Source organism: Sus scrofa, chromosome 18 (assembly GCF_000003025.6).
Source record: "Sus scrofa isolate TJ Tabasco breed Duroc chromosome 18, Sscrofa11.1, whole genome shotgun sequence".
NCBI lineage: Eukaryota > Metazoa > Chordata > Mammalia > Artiodactyla > Suidae > Sus > Sus scrofa.
This window is the reverse complement of record NC_010460.4, coordinates 20,323,016-20,336,027: the sequence shown is the minus strand read 5'-3', so window position 1 is coordinate 20,336,027 and position 13,012 is coordinate 20,323,016. Positions and strand designations below refer to the sequence as shown.

The following is a 13,012-nucleotide window of genomic DNA, read 5'->3' as shown; positions in this document are numbered from 1 at the left end:
GCCACAACGGGAACTCCCCGGATGTATTTTTTAAATATCAAAGTACCATCTCCATCTCTGGTCTAGAGTCGGAACGCTAGTATTTTTTTAACAGCTCCCTATTGCGGGTCATATGTGCTCGGGATCCACACCCACTCTCTCAGCGTCTCACCAGAAGGAGCTGTAAAGGCACTTGGACATCCCACTGCTGAGCACCCCGTGTCACCTCCCTTAGCTAGTTCTGAGGCACAGCTGCCATCCCAGACTGTGAGGCCCATGGTGCAGCCCCACCCCCACCCCAGGCGCGCACACAGCCCAGTGCTCCTTAACCTTGGGCAGGGCCAGGGGGGGAGATAGGGATCTGTGGACAGCAGTTCGATCTTGTTTGGAGGGCGTTAGTGAGGAAGAACCACCCAGAGCTGTCTTTGCAGTTTGCTAAGATGAAGGTTTGGGTTTTGTTTTCATCTAGTTGGAGGGATGCTCGCCTGGGTGACACCCACCAGCTCCCAAGCATCCCCTCCCACCCTGCAGTAGAACCACCTGCCTTAGCAGTGAGAGGCAGGGCCAGACACCAGTTGAAATCCCAGACAGCTTCCTCCCCTCTCCCCGTATCTTGTCAGATATTTCAAGCCTTAAGTCCTTATTCAAGCTCTGCCTACTTGGCTGGCTGTTCTTGCACTTGAGCGGCTTGTTTGCCTGGACAGGTCCAAGCTGTCTGAGCCATCAGCAGCTGCACCTCCTCCCTCGCGCCTTCTGTCTGAGCCAACCTTGATTCGCAGCGGTGCAGATGGCCCCAGCTTTATCCAGTGACGTCTGCCACTCCCATCCTTCTCCTGCCCTGCTTTCCCACAGATGAAGGGGCCCAGCCAGGCCTGGCCTGTGGGTCGACCTGGGGCTGCTGTGGAGACCACTCTTAGTTCATGCTCTGGCATATTGAACCAGACAACACGCTTAAAAAAAAAAAAAAAAAAAAAAAAATTTTTTTTTTTTTTAATCTGAATCACCTAAGACAAGGGTACAGCAAGGTCTACGTTCAGATTATGAAGGAAACACTTCCCAGTCTCCCTCAGAGCTGGCCTCTTTTTGCAGATAGCCTTCATTCTCCTCACTGTGCTTCCTGACTGTTACTGGGGGCTGCGAGAGCAGGTGTCAGACATCGCCCGTCTTTCATCTCCTCCCCTCTTCTCCCTTTAACACAGACACCCTCTCCCGCTCCCTGGCTTCTCAGACGGGCTCTGGGCACCGAAAGGTGGTGCCTGTAACGCCCTGCTTGAATCAGTTCCTCTCCTTTCCCCCTCGTCCCCCTCCGAGAGAAACAAAGTGGCGGATGACAAATGCGAGAGGGGCTGTAGGTGACCTTGTAGACGGAAAAGATAAGTCGCTCCAGGGCGAGGACCTCCCTCAGCCTCTCCCCAGGCTCGCCACCTGCCGAGCTGCAAACAAGGACCGGAGTGGGGACCCCATGCAGCAGGCTCGGCCTGAGTGAGACCCCCAGCCCGACCATCTGGCAGTGGCTCCTCGCCCACCTGTGCAGCTATGCACAGGGCACTCAGCAAGAAGGTTCCTAGACCTTGCCCGTGCTCCAGCAATGCCAGTGTTCCCATGATTTGCCCTGAGGCTCCGCTGCTATCCACACTGTTTGAAAGCATTCCTCTCCACTGGAGAAAAGGGTCCCAGTCTGAGGCTGCTCGCACTCAGCCCCACAGCCAGCCCTTTTCAAGGTGGGTATCAGGACTAAGCTCTGTTGCCCACTGTCTCTGCATCTTGCGGTATTTTCTTCAGGATTAGGGTATTCTTAATCCTTGATGCAGTATCTTTATTGGCACCCAAGGACCAATAACATAGTGGCTAAAGACAGGGGCTGCCTGAAGAGGCCTCTGCTTCTGTCCCCACAGTTAGAACCGGTCGTTTGGTGAGCACCGTCCCGTCCTGGTGAGCGTGAGACAGTCGAGGGGCCTTATTCCACCCAGACATCGTGGTTAGCTACAGCCTAGGGGCGGGGTCTCCTCTCATACCCGATTTGGGAAGTAGGAAGAAAGTCCCTTTACCCTGGCCAGCACCTAGGAACCTTCTTGTTTCTCTAAAGCCACATGATAGGTGTGTCACCAGGCTGGTCAACTTCTTGTTCTCGTGCGCTTCCGGCCAGCACTTTCTCTTCCTGCTACAGCTGTCGCTTAGCCTCTTAGCCCAGGAAACTTACTCTCTTGGATCCATTCTCTTCTCTTCCGCATTTGAGTGACCTGCCTGCTTTTGCTTTTGATCCCCAAATTCTTGTCATGGAGAACTGCTGGACTGAGAGTGACCCGCAGCCACAGTCCGGCAGTTCTCCAATTAGGTCCTCAGGATCTGAATTGACAGCATTTGTCCTAACCAACCTTTCTGAAGCCAAAAACCTTAGCCAGCAAGAACCGTGGCAGATGCACTACCACCCCAGCCCAGTTAGGCAGCAGGGCTCTGGCGGGGTGCTGCTCTCTCCTTCCTGCCAAGTCCCTCATCAGGCAACGGTGGTTCAAAGCCATGGAGATTGGGGCCGCTCTACCCTAACTCACTGTGGCACTGCCTGTAACCCTGCCTAGCCAGGGACCTAGAGGGCTGCCGGCTCTGCCCACATCACCTGGGCATCTGCCCGAGGCCCCAGGGGGCTGCAGAAGCACAGCTTCGAGCCACCCAGCTAAATTGCTCCTGTTGGCCCTGCACACGGCAGTCTCTCCGGTTCCTCGAGTGGCTTTCCCTGAAGTCATAGTCATGAGAGATGGCGCTGCTCTCTCTGGGGACAAGGAAGGAAAAGATGCCCGAGCTGTCTCTTCCTGGGTCTCAGTTTCCAGTGGAAAAGCCCCCGCTCCCCAGTCCGCAGTGTCTCCCACTCCACACACCACCCGTGATCCCAACACAGGCCATTTTGCAGCAGCCGCTCTACTCGGGGGCCAACTCTGCACCCTCGTGGTATTTGTGAGCTGAAGCAGTGAGGCCTGAACTTGCAAAGCAGAAATGAAATGACCCTGTGGGGCCCACAGGTACAGCACAGCCAGCATTTGTTTGGGGTATTGCTTTCCAAATATTACAGGGATCCGGTTGCTAGTTCTTGCCTGTGTGTGACGGTCACGTTCTGTCTCAGCCATGACATCTGAGCAGGGACAGGGGGAGAGAAAGCTTTGCTGCTGCACTCTGGCACCAGAAAATGGTTCTGTCTCCAGCAGGGAGTTCTCATTGGGGATCTGGCGAAGTCGCGCTCTAGAGAATCACCAGGGAGACCCCTCCATCTCCTGCCAAGCTAAACAAACCCTGCCCGTGCGCTCCTCTGAATCACACCTCCCTGCAGCTTCATCCCTCCTTCCCTGGCTCGGCACAGGCCCCTGCCTTACGGGAAAGTCCTGGGTTCTGCAAGAGAGGCATTTGAGGAGAAGTGAACCAATGGAGGGAGTGGGAGGGCCGCTCAGTCATCTCCTAGGTAAAAGGGAAAGGTCATCAGAGCCGTTCGGGGTCTGGGTTGGATTCCCGTTGACTCTGTCTTACTGCGGCAAAGGGGCCAGTGCACCGGGGCCAGCACTGGGCGCTGCCAACCCCATGCAGCTGCTGACAGCCAAGCACAAAGCGACGCATGCTCTGTAGACACAGATGGGTCTGCGTGTCAGCATGAGCCCATTTTTAGCCCTTGCCCAGGCAGGGCAGCCCATGACACAGTAATTTAATTAAATTTGCTCGTCTCCATGGCCCACATACTTGAAGAGGTTTGGGGGGAAGTGAATCTGGCCGAGGAACATCAACCCTGCCGCTCTGGCACTGCCCCAGAGCTGAGCCGCAGTGCCATAAAGGGTCTCGCCATCCTGAACACGGCCCAGGGCATCTGTCTGCACTGCAGGCCCTCTGGCCGGGCTGCGTGCTGGCACATCTGGCAAGGCAGCCTCGGGAAGCAGTCCGTCTCCATCACCGGGAAGCGACCCGGGGCCAAAGAAGGGGACTCCCCACCCCCTACTCAGGACCTGCTGGCAGCAGCCTCGGCAGTAACTGCAGCCACAGTGTTAGATTTCTGCACTGACTTCAGTGTGTGAGAAGGGAGAGGGCAGAATAAGAGGACCCCACCCGCAACTGACCCCGCAACCTCAGTTATCACCCCAGTTTCCGCCTTGCCCACATGCCCGTGCTTCTGCCCTGAACGTGATGGATATTTAGGGTCCTGAAAGTGCTTGACTGTATGTGTTACTGTGTTACGTATCTCAGATGTGATCACTGAGTTCACATCACACCCACACACTCCACACCCTTCGACACCCCCCCCCAGCCCGCCTCCCAGCCGGCCGGCCTGCTGGCCTGGCGTTGTTTGACCTCCTCTAGGCTCCGCCCTCCGGTCCAGAGTGCCTGCCTCCCTCTCAGCCTTTTTGGCCCTGGGTCAGCAGGACCATGCCTGCGAGAGGCAGGTTCTCTGGTGAGCTTGGTCTCCCCTCCCAAGAGCACATCCTCCTGGCTGTAATCTCTCCTGCGCAATGATAATAGCAGCATCTCCGAGAGAAAGGAATTTCTCTGGCACTGCTCATCTCAACACCAGCGGAACACAGGCTGTTGCTTAGGAGTGGGAATCATTAGAGTCAGGCCATTATTGGAGGGGACCGGTCTCTAGGGGAGCTGGCAGAAATTACCGCTCCTTCATAGATGGAAACTCATTTGCTCAAAGCCCCCGCCCTCCTCTTTATGTCTCTGCCTTCCTCCACCTCCCCTCTTCTGAGCTTTGAAGCTGAAAAGAGAGGTAACTCCACCCAATCCAAGATGGCAAATTTCTGCTAAATTAACTTGGTTAAAAGAGATCCTTGGCCGAGAGCGGCTGTTTTCCAGAATGTTTCTGTTGGGACTTCACTGGAGACCATCATGAAGGAGACAGATTCTAATTAAATGCATGTGCTAAGATTCTAGCCAGGGTCACTCCATTCCCCAAGAGAGGATTTGTTGAGGTGGGGGAAAAGGAGACGTTCCCTCACTGCAGGCCCCGAGTCAGCCTGGACTGGCCGCTCTTTCCCCGTGAGGCTCCCTGAACTCCCGGTACCAGGCAAGGCGGCAGCAGAACTCTAGACGTCTCTGCTTCTTCCATGGTCGTCTTGACCTTGATTGGACCTCTGACATCGCACTTCTGCAGAACTTCCCTGTACAGGGTTACCTGTTCTTGACAGCTCTTTGCTTTTGTCGGGATGAGGAGAGCGGCCTCAGCCACTTTTAATGTGTTAGCTGTTTGGGCTGCCGTCAGTACTCCCTGCCCTGGAGGCCGCGGTTGAGGAGAAAGGAAAAGCTGCCTGATTTCCCAGCTCTGACTCCTTGAATGAAGTCAGGAGTGGGCACCATCTGTCTGAGAGCATTAAGTGTGGAAAGGCCTTCCCTCCCTGCAAGCAAAGGGTAAGGGACTGAACCAAACTGCACGCCCCAGGGGGCACCAATCCCTGGGTAGCTTCTGTCAGTGGCGCCCCCTGGAGTTGTAAGGCGTGGCGGCCCTGCCGCCGTTCAGCAGTAGAGTGGGTAGAGAACCCAGAAACCAGAGACCTGGTCTCCGCACCCATCCCCGGCTACCGGACACCTGCAGTCACACCTTCCAGGGCTCCATTTTCACCACAAATAAAATGAGAAGGTTCAACTAGATTGTCTGAATTTGAAATTCCCTTCACTTCTTGAAGTTAAAGCAGGAAACCACCATTCTGTCCTCCGTGGCCATTGCCGTTGCAGGGTCGCCAGCCTTGATAACACACTCGTGGTGTGAAGGTGTCCTCAGCTGGCAGGATAGCACTGATCCGAGCAGGTGGGGGCAGGAATGTGGACGGAGGATTAAGGAAAGGGAGAGCTACCCCGCAGCCCAGCGAGCTGAAGCCAGCATGGGGAAGAGGCCAATTCCTTATTCTTAACTTTGTAGGTCTCTGTGGCCTCAGAGCCTTTTTCCGTCAGAGGCATGCACACAACACACCCAGCAGTCGCCCTCACCTCCCTCACAAGGGAAACAAATGAAATGCAAACTTGCCCTGAGATATCTCAGTCTTGCCATGTCCCTCGAAGGCTCCTCTCCCCATTCCTTATTTAAAATTATCTTCCCTTCCCCTGGTTCCTGAAGCAGTCTCCTCCTCGGCCCTCCTCCTGTCTTACTCCAGACTTCCCCGGTTCATCCCCTTAAGAGATGAATCAGAAGAATATGCTGTCATGTCAGAAGGAAGCCATTGTCAATTCACACAGGCAGACGCTAATAGGATAAAGTATTATCCGACTTCCTTTAAGTCCAGAAATTAAGTCTTCTTGCAATGGTAATAGATTATAACTGGTATCTACTGCAGCTAGTAGGCCGCAGAAACAGGCTGTTAGTATCTGAGGCCTCGGCTCCATTTCGGGGATGGTGTTGGGCCTGTTGTGAGGGATGTGCTGAGAATTCCTTCAAACACAGCTGCCCTGTCCTGCGAACTGTCCTCGTGGAGAGCTACCCATAGCTCATGCCATTCACCGACCTGTAAGCTCATTCACTTCAGCTACAGGGTGGGATCTGAGTGGGAGGACCTGTCTGAATGCTGGTGATGAACCTTGGGTGAGTGGGTGGGGCCTCAGAAGCCTGGGAAGAAGCGCCCGAGGCCAGGAAAGCATACTTTGCACTAGGAGCAGTTAGTGTGAGAGCTCTCCTGTCACCCTGGGTGACTCACTGAGCAGCAGCGTGGCTTACCTGGTGACTAACTCAGCACCTGCACAGACAGGGGAACCGGGGTCGAGACCTTCCTGAACATTAATGTAAGAGCCTGCAGACTAAGGACTTGCCTCGGAAGAGGAAACGGAACTGTTAGAAGGAAGAAAGAGCCATCAAGCTTGTAAAAAGGAAGAATGTTGCAGGATATCCTGGGTCCGAGCATAGCAGATGGTTATACTCAAATAGTGATTATGGGGGGGGCAATTAATTGGGGTGCTTTTTTTTTTTTTTTTGCTTTTTAGGGCTTCACCCATGGCATACGGAAGTTCCCAGGCTAGGAATTAAATCGGAGCTGCAGCCACCAGCCTATGCCACAGCCACGCCAGATCTGAGCCGCGTCTGCAACCTACACCACAGCTCACGCAACACCGGATCCTTAACCCGCCGAGTGAGGCCAGGGATGGAACCTGCTTTCTCATGGGTACTATTCGAGTTTGTTACCGCTGAGCCACGACAGGAACTCCCTAGGGGTGCTTTTTATTACTGGGAGATAGAAGAAGGTGGGTGACTGCGAAAGAAACAAGGAGCTAAGGGCTGTCCCTCTGGTGTTTAGCAATTAATCTGAACTCGAGGAGCCGCTCCAGGCTTGTTCCCAGGTGCAGGATGGACAAACCTGAAAGGCTAAGTGCTGCTTTGGTGCATCCACTCCCCACACCTGCCCAGAGTGGCCTCTGTCTCAGTGCCTCCCTACTGGAGTTTTCAAACCCTTGAACGGGATAAGCTAGAGAAAACAGAGCATCTTCTCAAGTGCTAACTTCTTTGCCAAAAGCGCTCCTCCCAGGGCTGCCGCCACAGGCCAGGCCTGACCCCTCTGACTCACCGCCAGGGTCCATGCGCACCCAACTCCCAGTCAGCGTTACTTTTATGGGAAAATGCGATTGACATAACACCCTCCCTCCAATATAACACTTTTTGTGGATAAACAGTGAGCTGCACCCTCTCCTCCTCCCTCCCCTCTCCCCCCATGACTGTGCCTTGGTGAAAATAAGGGAGCCGGGCAGGATCCGAATTTGATTATAGCCCTGAGGGCGGGGTTCTCCCTCCAAGAAGTGGACAGCCTCCAGCCCAGGGAACAGGACTGTTGTGGGTAGGTGGTTTGGCCCAAGTACTGACAGCAAAGCTGGCACATTCCAGAGGATGAAACCTGTGATCATCTGAAAATCTAATTCTAGCCTCTCATTAGGAAATCAAAAGCATTCTTTCTTAGGCTTCTGTTGGAAAGTTGATCTCCCTGCTTTTCTTCTCCTCTCCTTCGTGCCCTGAATTTCACGCCACCCGTCCTCCCCTTTCCAGGGTCCAGCCAGCCTCCTGCTTGCCAGGGCAGAGGAGTCTCCCTGGCTTTCCTCCCTAACTGCATTGCAGCCCCTTAGCCTGTATATCTGCCATCGAGCTCCATTCTGCTCACTCGCCCAAATTATGGTGCTTTTTTTCTTCCCTGCCTTTCTTTCCTCCAAGCCCTTCCAACACTGCTGCAAAGCCCCGGCAGCCCTCTCTGTGCCTCCACAGGCCCCACCTCCCTTGGTAAAGCAGCCTGACAAAGCAACAGGGTGGGGTAGAAAAGGCCTGGGAAGCTTTCCCTCGTGGTCCAGGACCAGGGCTTCCTATAGATGTTTCCTGGCCTGGCCCTCAGCATGTGCACCACCGCCCGCAGAGGCAGCTTTCCTTTCTCCTGACTCACCACAAGGAAAGGTAATCTATTCCTGGATTAAGACAGGGCACTGGGCCCACGGAAGAGCTGGATTCAAGAACAGCGCACAAGGCACTGTCTTCCGGGGAAGGAAAGATCAGCCCATCTCTCCCATAGTGCTTGGGCTTGAAGATGCCCGTGACTCCTGGCTCATCCTCCTTTCTCTCTAGGATAGCGCAAGAGGCAGCTTCTCTCCTTGGACATGGGCGGGGTTCAAGAATAGAGGTGGTGATGGGTCAGCTAGTCAGTTGGTCCATCCCCTTAGCTGTATCGTCAGTTTTTTTAAATTGAAGTATATTTGATTAATCAGTGTTGTGTTTCTTGTGTGCAGCAAAGCGATTCACTTTGTATAGCATCAAGTTTCAATTCCCACCACAACCTATGAAGTAATGAGGTAGATACCAATATTGTGCCCATTTTACGGATGAGGGAAGTGAGTATTTGTCCCATGTCGCACAGCTAGTAAGCGATGGAGCTGGGATTCAACCCAGGAAGGTTGGCTCCAGAGTCTGTACTTGCAAGCACTATGCTATATTGCTTTGTAGATATGTATATTTCCCTGATCTGGTTCCCGAAGCCTTTGTCCCTGCTCCAAGAAGCAATTTACTTCATTTCAATTTAAAGCAAAGATGAAAACAACCTTAATCCACTGCCCACACCATTCTTCCCCCCTCTGGGGAAAAGGGTGCTTTCTGAATGGATGGAAACCAAGAGAGGTGCTTTTGAGCCAAAAGCTGCCTTGCAGTTTAGCTGAGGCAGGATTCAGAAATGGCGTGAACAGTGCTTGCATTAGCCGATGGCATGGCGTGCTGAGTGCCAGCAGAGGAGATAAAATCAGACATATGTTTGGATATAAATGTTCTCCCTCTTTTTCTCTTTTTCTTCTTCTCTAATTTTAAGCTCCTGCTGTTTTGTTGCAGTAAAATGTTGGAGCCTTAATTGTGGGCTCTGGCCCCCTTCTAAGGTAGTAGCCTGGGCTGAGTAAGGCCTACTTAGCCACCTACCCATCTCCACCGAAGGAAGCCAGAGCTCTCTCCACTGTTAATGGCCATGGACTCTAGATGTCTTCCCCTTTGACAGGAATTGCCTTGAAGGGACTTTTTATGTTGCTGCTGCACACACACCCCCGCCCCAAGTTGGTAGCCTCAATACATGTTAACATCCATGATAAAGCTAATGTCTCTAGGCCTTAGAAAGTAGCTTGTCATTCTACCTTCATGGACAACAGGATGCAGCTTCACACCAAAGCATGATAAAAGGCAACAGACTATGGGAGTGGCAGCCAGATCCTGATAAAGGGGCGAGGGGAGATAGAGTGGATGAGAGGAGTTGAGGGGGGCCACCCCTCCCCACATAGTCTCCTTGTTTAGCCAAATAAGCAGAAACCACTCCCCTGTGGGGAAGCTGCTCTGAGAGGGGCTCTAAGACCTCTGTCCATCCTCTACTCTGCGCAGCTTCCAAGGCCAAGGTTGGGAGAAGGCCAAGCCGCCCTGCCACTGTGAATACCCTGCCTTGTCCACTTCGCCTCTTCCCTAGCAGCCGTCACGCTCTGTGGGATCCTGTGGCTTCTGGCTGCCATGGAACCCAAGAATTGGGAAGCTGTTGTGTGTAATCCAAGTCCTTCGTGAGCACACGTGGGTGGCCCTTTGCCCAGCTCAAGGGCCCCTGTGGTCAGAGGTCTGCCTGGGCCTTCGAGGGCAGCAGAGCTGGTTCTGAAGGACACTGGACAGCTCTAGGAGGAAGGGGATGGGAACACAGCAGTATCTACAGGAAGGGCCCATTTTCACTGCTTTTTGGCCGGGAAGGAAATACGTTCCTAATAGCCAATAAGAACCTGAATGAGAAAGCACATTTGTTTTGGAAACCAAGAGACCTGGGGTTTCAGTCCCACCTCTTCCAGTAACTAATTAGCAGTATGACCTTGGATATATCTTGCCATTTCTCTGGGGCTCAGTTGCCTTGAGTTGCCATAAAATGTGAAGGGATTAGACTAAGTGATTTTTCATGGCCTTTAAAAAAATTCTATAATGAAAATCCTCTAACTCCATATAATCAGCAATAGTCTTTTTCCCTCTAACATGTTGCTATAACTACTCCCCTGAAGAGCTACCAACCCATGTTCCATTCTCAGCTAACAAATCCTAGCGCTCTGCCAGGCCCAGGATGAGTCACTAGCCCAGCATTAAGGGCTGCGCTTTAAAGGTGCTCATGGGACTCCCCTCTGAAAAGCTCTCCCAAGTGCCTGCCACACAAGAGGGCACAACAGCGTGGCCGCAGAGGCGAGGGCGGCTCTAAATGCCAAACCAGGGCCCAGGGTGGGGAGGAGGCCCAATAGGGAAAGGAACCACCCTTGCAGCTCTAAGGACACCCATGCGCAGGAACCACATTCTCAGTCTCCCCCAGCTCCTCTGAGGTTCCTTCTGGAAACCACTTCTTCCCCACCTCCCAAGACCTGCATATGCCCCACCCGCAGGACAAATGCATTTGTTCTCAGGACTCTTCCCCAGGAATGTTTTGGGCCCGTTTCTTCATTTCTCCCCCCAGATCTCTGTTCAGTCCCAGAGCCTTTGTCATCCCAGGGCTCCTGCCTAATTCCCTGACAGCCCAGATAGCTGTCAAAAAGGAGGGGTGTTAGGACATGGCTGCTCATCCTCTACTTCAGAAGCAGCCACTTCCTTCACAATTGCCCCAAATGTGTACGGGGAAGCAGCTCTAAACAGCCTGCGTTGTGTCTTAAGGCATTAGGCAAAGGGGAGGTTTCTTGCATTTTTTCCAACTGATCCTAGCCAAGTCCCACCCTTTTCTCTGCTGCAGTTTTCTCTCTCTCTATTGGGGGTAGGGTAGTAAAGGACAGGCAGAGGGAACAAATCTTTGTAGCCTGGGAACATGAATGGCAGTTTCTAAAAGTGTGAGCCCATGCATACATGCTGCCACAGACACTGAAACCTAGAAATTTTGTGATGGAAAATACACACACACACACACACACACACACACACACACGGAGGATTAAGATTTGGCCCTTTCTTCACCAGCTACTGCATAGTGCTCCCTGCCTCTCTCCCTGCTCAGCGCCAGGGAGCTCACACCCACTCATTCCCGATTCTCTGCATTAGTATAAACACGAGCGCCCGAGAGATGCAGGGTCCCAGTTCAGGCGTCGTGCCTGACGACATTCCTCCGCTGAGCATCAGGAAACGGACACCCACCACCACCGAGACAGGTCTGACCGTTCAGCACCCACAGAACAGAGGCAGCACAGCCTGTGGGATGTCTAAGCCCCACAGCATCATTGCAGTCCTCTTAAATCCAGGTCCCTGGGGTCCCTGAGTAGAGCTGGTACTGTCTGACCGGCAGCTTCTGCTGAGGTGGCATTTAACTCCTGGCCGGGTCCCAGGAGCTGGGGCTGACCCATTTCCCCCACTTTTCCAGGGCACAGGGAATTCGGTTCTACCCCCAACAGAGCCAGGGACTAACACACTTAGCTTGTGAACGGTGCACTAGAATCGGGGTGCTTTTATTTAAGCTAAGGAAAAGCGGTTGACAGCTCCAGCGGTTTCCCATACTTTAAAGAAACGGAACACTGTCCGCCCCTCCCGTTCTTGTCTTTAAATAGAAATGATTTGGTCGATGCTCATAAGAAGCTATAGGTTCAAGGGCTTACTCAAGTTAACCCTTTGGGGACATCGAATTAAAAATTGAACAATATTTATTAAAATACAAAAATACACTTTTCTCACATTACAATCAGTGTTCTTTTGTTGGCATCCCCCCACCCCACCCACCCCCTTTCAAATCTGAACCCTTTATTTCCTTTTAAAGCTAAAATAATAACTGAAAGAAGTTACATCATTAAATGGACCAGAATAACAGAGATCTCTGCCTTCCCCCCGCCCCAAGCCCCCCACTTTCTCTTCCGCCTCCTCCTGGGGCAGAGCTGGGAGCGGGAAGCCTCTCCCCCTTTGTGCTACATTCAACAGGACTCCTGGCGGAACTCACTCTGTGCGCATCTATTTATCACTTTGTTTTAACTGGATTTCACCTCTCTTTTGTGAACCATCCTGATGGGGAAAGGCTTCATGGCTTTAAATGAGCCTGAGCTCCTTTTCTTCTCTACTGCCCCCTCCCCATCACCACAACCAGTTGACATCAGCTGTAATAATCCCTAATGAATCAGCATTTAGAATAGTCACCAAATCACAAGCATGAGAAAAGCTTCCACTCCCCCAAGCTTCCCACTCCCAGCCTCTTCTCCCTTCTCTACCTTAAAACAAACAAGCCTTAAAAAAAAAAAAAATCATCAAATGCCATCATTGTCTACAATCATTTGTCAGATACCAGGAACAACAGGTGGATGTGGCACAATGCTGGTTATGGCCTCCTGTGAATACCTTCTCTCCATCCCCCTTCCCATCCCCCTCTGGTTGCCACCCCCCCTTTCAGGGGCCGCCTCCCTCTCCTGGGAAGCCCTGAATAGACACATGCCTTGCACAGAGTGGGTTAAGCCCAACGGCAGGAATCTGGTGCAGTGTGAAAGCATTTGACTGAGAGCTACGCCAGCTCCCTTCTCCCGAAGTGCTCTGTCAGGCGGGGCACACCGTGTCCCCGTGCACAAACCAAGAAGCCTTGTGCACAGGGACACACGTAAA

At 52.8% G+C, this 13,012-nt stretch overlaps 1 protein-coding gene across 2 annotated transcripts in view; it reads left to right on the top strand.

Moving 5' to 3' along the window:
• SND1 (staphylococcal nuclease and tudor domain containing 1) overlaps window positions 1-13,012 on the top strand; it is a 392,149-nt gene that overhangs the window by 317,594 nt on the left and 61,543 nt on the right. The gene's annotated exons all lie outside the window — the stretch shown is intronic.